Source organism: Suricata suricatta, chromosome 8 (assembly GCF_006229205.1).
Source record: "Suricata suricatta isolate VVHF042 chromosome 8, meerkat_22Aug2017_6uvM2_HiC, whole genome shotgun sequence".
Lineage (NCBI taxonomy): Eukaryota > Metazoa > Chordata > Mammalia > Carnivora > Herpestidae > Suricata > Suricata suricatta.
Window position 1 is genome coordinate 2009983 of NC_043707.1, and position 8006 is coordinate 2017988.

Below are 8006 nucleotides of genomic sequence, written 5' to 3' on the forward strand. Positions count from 1 at the left end.
CCCTGGCTCCCGAACCCAGGTCCCGGCCCGGCGCTGCTGGTTGGCGCGGGCCTGCCCCCTGGTGGCCGCGGGCTGCAGCGCGGGCCTCGCCGCCACTTCTCCGCTTTAGTACTCGCAGGTGCTAACGCCGGGGGGAGGGGCGCGTCACCCCCAGTCCGTCCGTTCGTTCATTCATTCATTGCGCAAGTATCTTCTGAGCGCATGCGGTGCCCAGCACCGTTCCAGCTGTGCGGAACATCGAGGCGAACGGAGCAGACACAGCTCAGTATATTTAAAGGAAAAAATGTCTAATCGTAAACTGTGGAAAGTGTTTCAAAACGGGGACCAATTTGACTAATAGGCTTTCCTGAGAAAGGTCCAGCCTCATTAATCAGATAAATGCAAATCAAAGGCCGCGCCGGGAGAGGCCACTTCTCCGAGCGGAGTTAGCAGGCGGAGGAATGCGGTCTGGCAGAGTATGCGGAAGTGAGCCGGCGGGTGGGCGCAGCCCGATCTGAGTCGGGTTGTCCGTCTGTGGTTTCAGCTTTTCAAAATAGTTATTCCCTTTGGTTCGATGACTTCACTGCCGGCAGGCTCTTCTAGGAGGCACAGCCTCGATACAGAAATAGCATTACAGGGCTAGTGGGTCACGTTATGTTTATTGTCGCAAAAACAAACAACACAAAACCTAGTTCGGTGATGGTAAATAAAATATTCTCTGGGTAGAATTCATCAGAAGGATATTTTCGTGGAGGCTGGGTAAATCTGGAGAAGCTCCTGACATGAGAAATTTTCAAAGGAAAGGGATTGGGGGAGCTCTCACTTTGGCTCAGGTCATGCTCTCACGTTCATGGGTTTGAGCCCCGTGTTGGGCTCTGTGTTAACACCTCAGAGCCTGGAGCGTGTTTTGGATTCTGTCTCTCCCTTTCTTTCTGCCTACACCCTCCCCCCCAATTCCCCAGCTCACACTCTGTTTCTGTCTTTCAAAAATAAATCAATGGGGGCGCCTGGGTGGCTCCGCGGTTGAGCTCTGGCTTTGGCTCAGGTCATGATCTCAGGGCTCATGGGTTCGAGCCCCACATCGGGCTCTGTGCTGACTGCTAGCTCAGAGCCTGGAGCCTCCTTCTGATTCTGTGTCCCTTTCTCTCTCTCTCTCTGTCCCTCCCTTCTTCATGCTCTGTCTCTCAAAAATAGATAAAGGTTAAAAAAAAGTTTTACAAAAATAAATGTTAAAAATAATAAAACGGCAGATTTCCACAGAGATTTGTGGAAAGTACAATAATAATGAAAACATTTTAAGTTTGGGGGCACCTGCATGCCTCAGTCAGTTAAGGGACAGACTCTTGATTTGGTTTCAGGTTATGATCTCACTGGTTTGTGAGTTCCAGCCCCGAGTCGGGCTCTGCACACTGACCACAGCGCTTGGGATTCTCTCTCTGCCCCTCCCCCACTCGTGCTCTCTCTGTCTCTCTCACAATAGAAAAAAGATCTTTTTTTTTAAAGTTTTGAAACAACAGCGCAACATCTAACATCCAAAAGAAAAGGTGGCGCCGCATTCAGCGGTGACTAGCCGGGAGCACGGCATGGCAAGGTGGATTTCTTCCCAAAGCAGGAAGCAGGAAGCCAGCTTAGATACGGGGGACACAGGGGCGCCTGGTGGCTCAGTCAGTTAAGCACCGACTCCGGCTCAGGTCATGATCTTGCGGTGTGTGGGTTTGAGCCCCGCGTTGGGCTCTGTGCAGGCAGCTCAGAGCCTGGAGCCTGTCTTCATATTCTGTGTCTCCCTCTCTCTCTGCCCGTCCCCTGCTAGTGTCTCTCTCTGTCTCTCAAAAATAAATTTAAAAAAATAAAAAGGATTCGTGGGACACAAAGGATGTTGGTTTCTGGGACCTTCGGTCCTGGCTGGTGGGACCTGGTTCACGGGAACTTTTGCAGTGCTCCGGGAGCCAGGGGTGCTGACGCCCGCCCTTCTGGCCCCCAGGGTGCTCTGACTCCCTCCGGAGGGCTCACTCCGTCCTCCAGTCCCCACGCTGGTCACATAGGCACCTGTGGCCACAGGACAGAGTTTGTCAACAGAAAGGAGGAAGAGGGGAAGGTGGTTGTCGGTAAGGAGCAATGCCCACCATGCTCTCAGAGACTGTGAGAGTAAAATGCAGACATTTTCAGATCCAGCAGGTCTCGGAGTGTTTGGCCCCTGTGCACTGTTCTCGGGGAACCACGGGAGGTCACCTGTTCTCTGACTGTGGACGCAATGGCCCAGCCAATGAGGAAACGCGGGCTGGGGAACACGGAACCGAAGCGCAGAACCTCCAGGCTGCAGGGGACGGGAGATGCCAGAGTGAGAGCGGCGCCCCGAGTCCTCTCGGGGACACCTTGGCACAAGCGACCGGCATGCCAACATCGTGTCCTCTCCCCCTCTTTTCTGGTGAAACTACGGAAGGATGTGCTCCACCAACACAAGACGGGGACTGAGGAAGAGGAAGACGTGGGACCCAGGACAGGCAGCAGAACCCGGAGCAGGGCGCGCGGAATCCCGAGGCCGACAGCCAGGGATGTCCCGGAGAGGAGAGCCGGCGACTGGAGGCGGGCGCGGCAGCCAAGGAGAGGAAACTCACGGCCCTCGTGGGGTTAACCCCGGGGAACTGGGCAGCGTGGGTCGGCACAGAAGAAATGAACACCACTGACCAGAGCAACCATTCCCGTCGGGGGGCAAAGTTAGGAAAGGCCTAAGCACCGTCAGTGCGCAGGAAGGGGCGCCGAGTCCCCCCAGAGCCTCATCCGGTGATGGCGTCCGCCGAACTTGAACTCCAGGATCTTGTCAACTAAGTCAGATTCAAGGGCCGTTGAGGCTTCCTGGTTGCTCTCGATCTGAGGAACTACAGACCAGAGTTCACCCTGCCCACCCCACACACGTGGGAAGGAGGAGGGGACCGGACAAGGGCCATCAGTAGCCCCGCATGGCCGCCGCGGGTCCACGGCGGTTCTGAAATCCGGCAGGCCGAGCCGCTGCTGCCTCAGGCTCTGCGGGCCGGGCGCTGGCTTGTCTAGCATCCCTGGGAGGGGCCCCCACGCCTCTCGGCCCCGCCGTCCACGCTCCGGGCTCTGGTCTCTGAATCATTTGTCCTTTCCCATCCGAAATGGGTCCATGTCTATAGATGAATAGTTTTCTCTGCTAACCTGCTTCCTGGCTGTGGGAAGCTGGGCGTCTGAGGAAGGCTCCTTTGACTCACTCTTGTGCGGGTGCTGAGCTCTCCGGAGAAACCGCGGAGGCCGGGAGACAATGCCGCGTCTTCATATGGGAACCTCCTGGCGGTGCTGGTGCTGGTGGCGCCTGTCAACCCCTCGTTCCACTGCACCCATATCCGATGAAGATGTTCTCCAAGAATGGGAGGAAGGGCACAATTTCAGAGGAATGAAAACGCAGAGGATGTAGTGCCGACAGGCCCGCCTGCGAGAGAGCCCGAAGGAGGGCCTCCGGCCAATGGCAGGTCTTCGGAACGTGATGAGGAGCCCTGCAAATGGAAATTATGTAGGGAAATAGAAAATAGTGTTTTTTCCCTCTTCATTTCTTTCAAATACAGGAGCATTTAAAGCCAAAGTTATAAATAAAAACTTGAGTGTTTAATTTTCAGAGAGAGAGAGATGGGGAGGGGCAGAGAGAGAGAGAGAGAGAGAGAGAGAGAGAGAGAATCCCAAGCAGGCGCCTCACTGTCAACCCAGAGCCTGACACAGGGCTCGAATTCACAAACTGTGAGATCTTGACTCGAGCCCAGATCAACACTTGGACACTCAATCAGCTGAGCCACACAGGTGCTCCCCAAAACCATTAATTAATTAATTAATTTTAAAAGGGATGCCTGGGTGGCTCAGTTGAGGGTCTGACTCTTGATTTCAGCTCAGGTCATGATCCCAGGACTGTGAGATCAAGCTTAGCATGGAGCCTGCTTGAGATTCTCTCTCTTTCCCTCTGCTCCTCTCCCCCGCCACCCCCAAATAAATAAATAAATATATTTTGGGGCCTATAACACATAGATATATATGACAACTGCAATATAAAGTACAGGGTGAGGAAAATGAGCCTATGTAATCGCAGATTTTGTACAGTTTACATGAAGTGGTACACTATTCACTGTAATAAAGACTGTGAAAAGTTAATAATCTCCACTCTGCCCATTTGTTTTGGGGGCACCTCATGTGTTTAACCCGGACTCCCAGTAACTGATACCCCGTTAGGTATGTGTTAAATTCTCAGAAGACACCCAACTCTCTGGATTTCACTGATTATATGTACAAGAATTTCCACCCTGGCTAAGAATTATTTTAAAATTGTGTCCCTGCAATTTCTCTCTGACTCTGACCCAAATAGGAGATAAAACAGCCCGTTCATTTTGAAAACCCACTTGGTAAAAGTTGACGGATCTGATCCTTGACCCCCGTTCTCCTGGTTAGGCCTCGGGCGACTAAAACATTGAACACAAAATATGTTGCACCCGTGTCTCACAGTAACCGGTGACGCTGGGGATGGTTCTCAGACCGCTCTGCCCTTCTGCACTGCTTGATGTCACGTGATTAACTGTTGTCACAGAACCGCTGTTCTCAACAGGCGTCCAGCGAGTCACCAGTGTCATCATAAGTCTCGTGGTGAAAGGCGGTCTTTGAGAGTGTGGCGTTTTTAGGCGGGCTGGGGGGAGAGGGCGGGCTTCTAATGAGGAAACGGCACACGCCTGGGTGAACGGAGAAGGTGCTGACAGGTGGGGGGGGCAGACATCAGGTGGCAGCCACCCCTGCTCCACCACGAGATTCTCGTGACTTTCTCAGCATCCATGAACAATGGAAGTTGTCCGATACTTCTAGAAGGCCTCCTCAGGGACAGAGGGAGCCGACTTCCTCTCTGCTAATGAAAAGACCTTGCAAAACGTACCAAACAGATTCACCTTTCCTGGACCATACAGTTTGTTTATCCCTTCTCTTTTTCTCTCTTAATACTTATCTATTTATTTATTCATCCAGCTTTATTGATGTATGATTACAAATAAAACTGTATGTGTTTAAGGTGGACAGTGGTTCATACACGTAGGCATTGTGAAATGATTACCACCATCAGGCTAATTAACACATCCATCACCTCCTTTGGTTACCGTTTTGGGGTGCAATCTGTGAGCAAGCTTCAGGCCTACGACACAGTATGATTAACCACAGGTACCGTGCTGTGCATTCGATCCCTGAACGTCCTCACTTACAACCAGAAGTTTGTACCCTTGGACCACTGCCTCCCCACTTCCCCCACCCCACAGCCCCAGGAACTACCATTCTGCTCCTGTGAACGTGACCTGTCCAGATCTCACGTATAAGTGAGACCATACAGCCTTTCTGTGTATTTGGGTATATTCTAACAGATGCACACAAATGCATCTTATATCAAGGTCACTTCAAATCGGTGGGGAATGAGAAGATTACTCACTAGACATCACTAAAAAAAGTTATCTAATATATTTGACATATCTCTCTACTATCATGCGTAAAAATGTTTTTAAAACCCTAAACTATAATCATGTTGGCAGAGAATATAGGATGTGTTTACAACCCCGGAAAACAGAGAGAATGCAAATATCATAAGGATTAAAGAATATAAATGTAAAAACTATTCAAAGGCAGCTTGATTTTTTGAATTTTTCCTATGGTTTGTTTAAAAAGAAGACTCTCAGGGGAATGATTTTGAGTCATCCATTCCTCTAGACAGTGGTAAATGTGGGTAAGAGAGAGAGGAAGAGAGATTATGTATTTTTCTAATGTTTTTTATTTTTGAGAGAGAGAGAGAGAGAGAGAGAGAGAGAGCAGGGGAGGCGCAGAGAGAGGGAGACACAGAATCGGAAGCAGGCTCCAGGCTCCGAGCTGTCAGCACAGGGCCAGATGCGGGGTTTGAACTCATGAACCGCGAGATCATGACCTGAGCTAAGTCTGACGCTTAACCGACTGAGCCCCCCAGGCACCCCGAGCCTGTGTACGTTTGAAGAGAGTTTGGGGCACGAGAGTGTGGGGACGGGGTGGGGACCAGGGGTGGAGTCAGGAGCCGCACAGTGGAATCAGTATTCCTTTCTGGACGCATGGCGGGAGGAAGGCGGAGACGCACATGAGAAGCTGAGTGTCGCTGCAGACACTGAGCTCATGACTGGTCCCCGCGCTGAGCGTTCCTGCTCAGCCTCCGCAGCGATGGCCCGTGGCCGGCTCCTCAACCTGTCTGGTCTAGCCCAAGCTCCCGGGCCCTCTCCAAACGCTGCCTTTGCCGGGGCAGTTTGTCAGCCCCGAAGCCCCACCCTCTTCTTTTGACAACTTCCCTCTGCCTACGAGCCCCTCGCCTCCCCCAGTCCTGGCGGGGTTAGGGCTCCCTGCCTCCTCCAGAAAGAATGAGTCACCCTTTGGCCCTTTGATCTGCCCTTTTCAAAGCACTTATCACACTCACAGTAATTGTCTGTTTACTATCTCTTGCCCCATTAGACTGAACTCCCTGGGGCCATGCATTACTGCTCACACTCAAGTCTGCAGCCCCATTGCTCTTCAGGTCAGACCCAGTGGGTGCTGAACAAAGTCCTAAGTGAACAGGCTAGTCTCCGGATTTCTGTTCATTCTTCTCCCCGACTTGTCCTCCATACGTGCCTGATTCTCATCTGAAAGCAAAATTTGGATCATATCACCCCAATTCAAAATTCCCTCCTGGTTGACATTCACCAGGGAAACTCCATTGTTGGCATTCAAGGCCTTGCACGCATACAGCGAAGGCTGTTAGGACAATTAGGGAAAGGCCCGGTGAGAGTCACAGTCAGGGTCAGGGTCAGGCAAGCTGACCTTAAGTAAACTGAGAGCCCAGAGTAGCACACGATTTCCCACCTCCCTTCTCCAAACACGCATTCAGCATCCTAGTCGGGACCTGCATGAGGCCTTAATGAAGAGGATGCTGGTTACGCCCCTACACGGGTCCAAAAAAGACCTGGGCCTTGTTTACTTGTCTGTCCACCCTGGCCATTGTCTGACTCAAGTGGTGTTGCTGGTGAATGTTGAACAACCAGCTATGGGGGAGTCAGGCGGGGGTGTGGTGAAAATTAATAAAAGGAAATCTTCTTTAAATGAAGCCGGGAGGCCAGCAGGGGGCATTCTCAGCCCTGTCCCTGGTGAATAGCGGACCCAAAAGGAAGACTCACACTTTGCAGGTGGATGCTAATTTACTACCCTACTTTGAAGGTTTTCTCCTCACCTGGCAACAGCCCAGCCAATGAGAGCCTGTCAGCTCAGCCAATGAGAAGCGACCACAGTTAGAACTCCCATATTACTCCAATGGACTTTTAGTTTACAACAGCCCTCCTGACTTCCCACTTTCTTTGTTTCCTGACTTGCCTATGGCTTCACCTTCCACTGCAGAGGTAGTTGAATGTGGAGTTGGAAATAAATGTATCAGGCACACTGCCCTGACTTAACAGTTGACAAAGAAATCTCAAGAACTTAGATAGTAGTGAAAAGTAACAAACCAATAAGTAAGGGATGCATTTTTATTTGCTACCTTTGTTTTTAATGTGGCGCCTGGGTGGCTCACTTGCTTAAGCCTCCGACTTCAACTCAGGTTAATGATCTTGTGGTTTCTGAGTTCAGGCCCCGCGCCGGGCTCCGTGCTGACAGCTCAGAGCCTGGAGCCCGCTCCGGATTCTGTGTCTCCCTCTTTCCCTGCCCCTCTCCCGCTTGCGCTTGCTCTCTCTCTCTCTCTCATAAGTAAATGAACATTTAAAAAAATGTGATCTATTTAATGGTAAGTTTACAGAATTCCGTTTTTGAAGAATAACCTTTAAAGAGAGCGAACATTTGACAGCCAGCCTGCAAAATTCTGAAAATGTGACCAGGGGCTCCAGCGACCCAGGACAAGCCGGTGCCGGCGCACCATCGCCTCCCCCCATTTCTGACGGGTCGGCGTCTCAGAGACCCCAGGCCACGCGGAGGCACGGGGCTCGCCGGGGCGGCAGGGGCGCAGCCGGGCCCGCTCC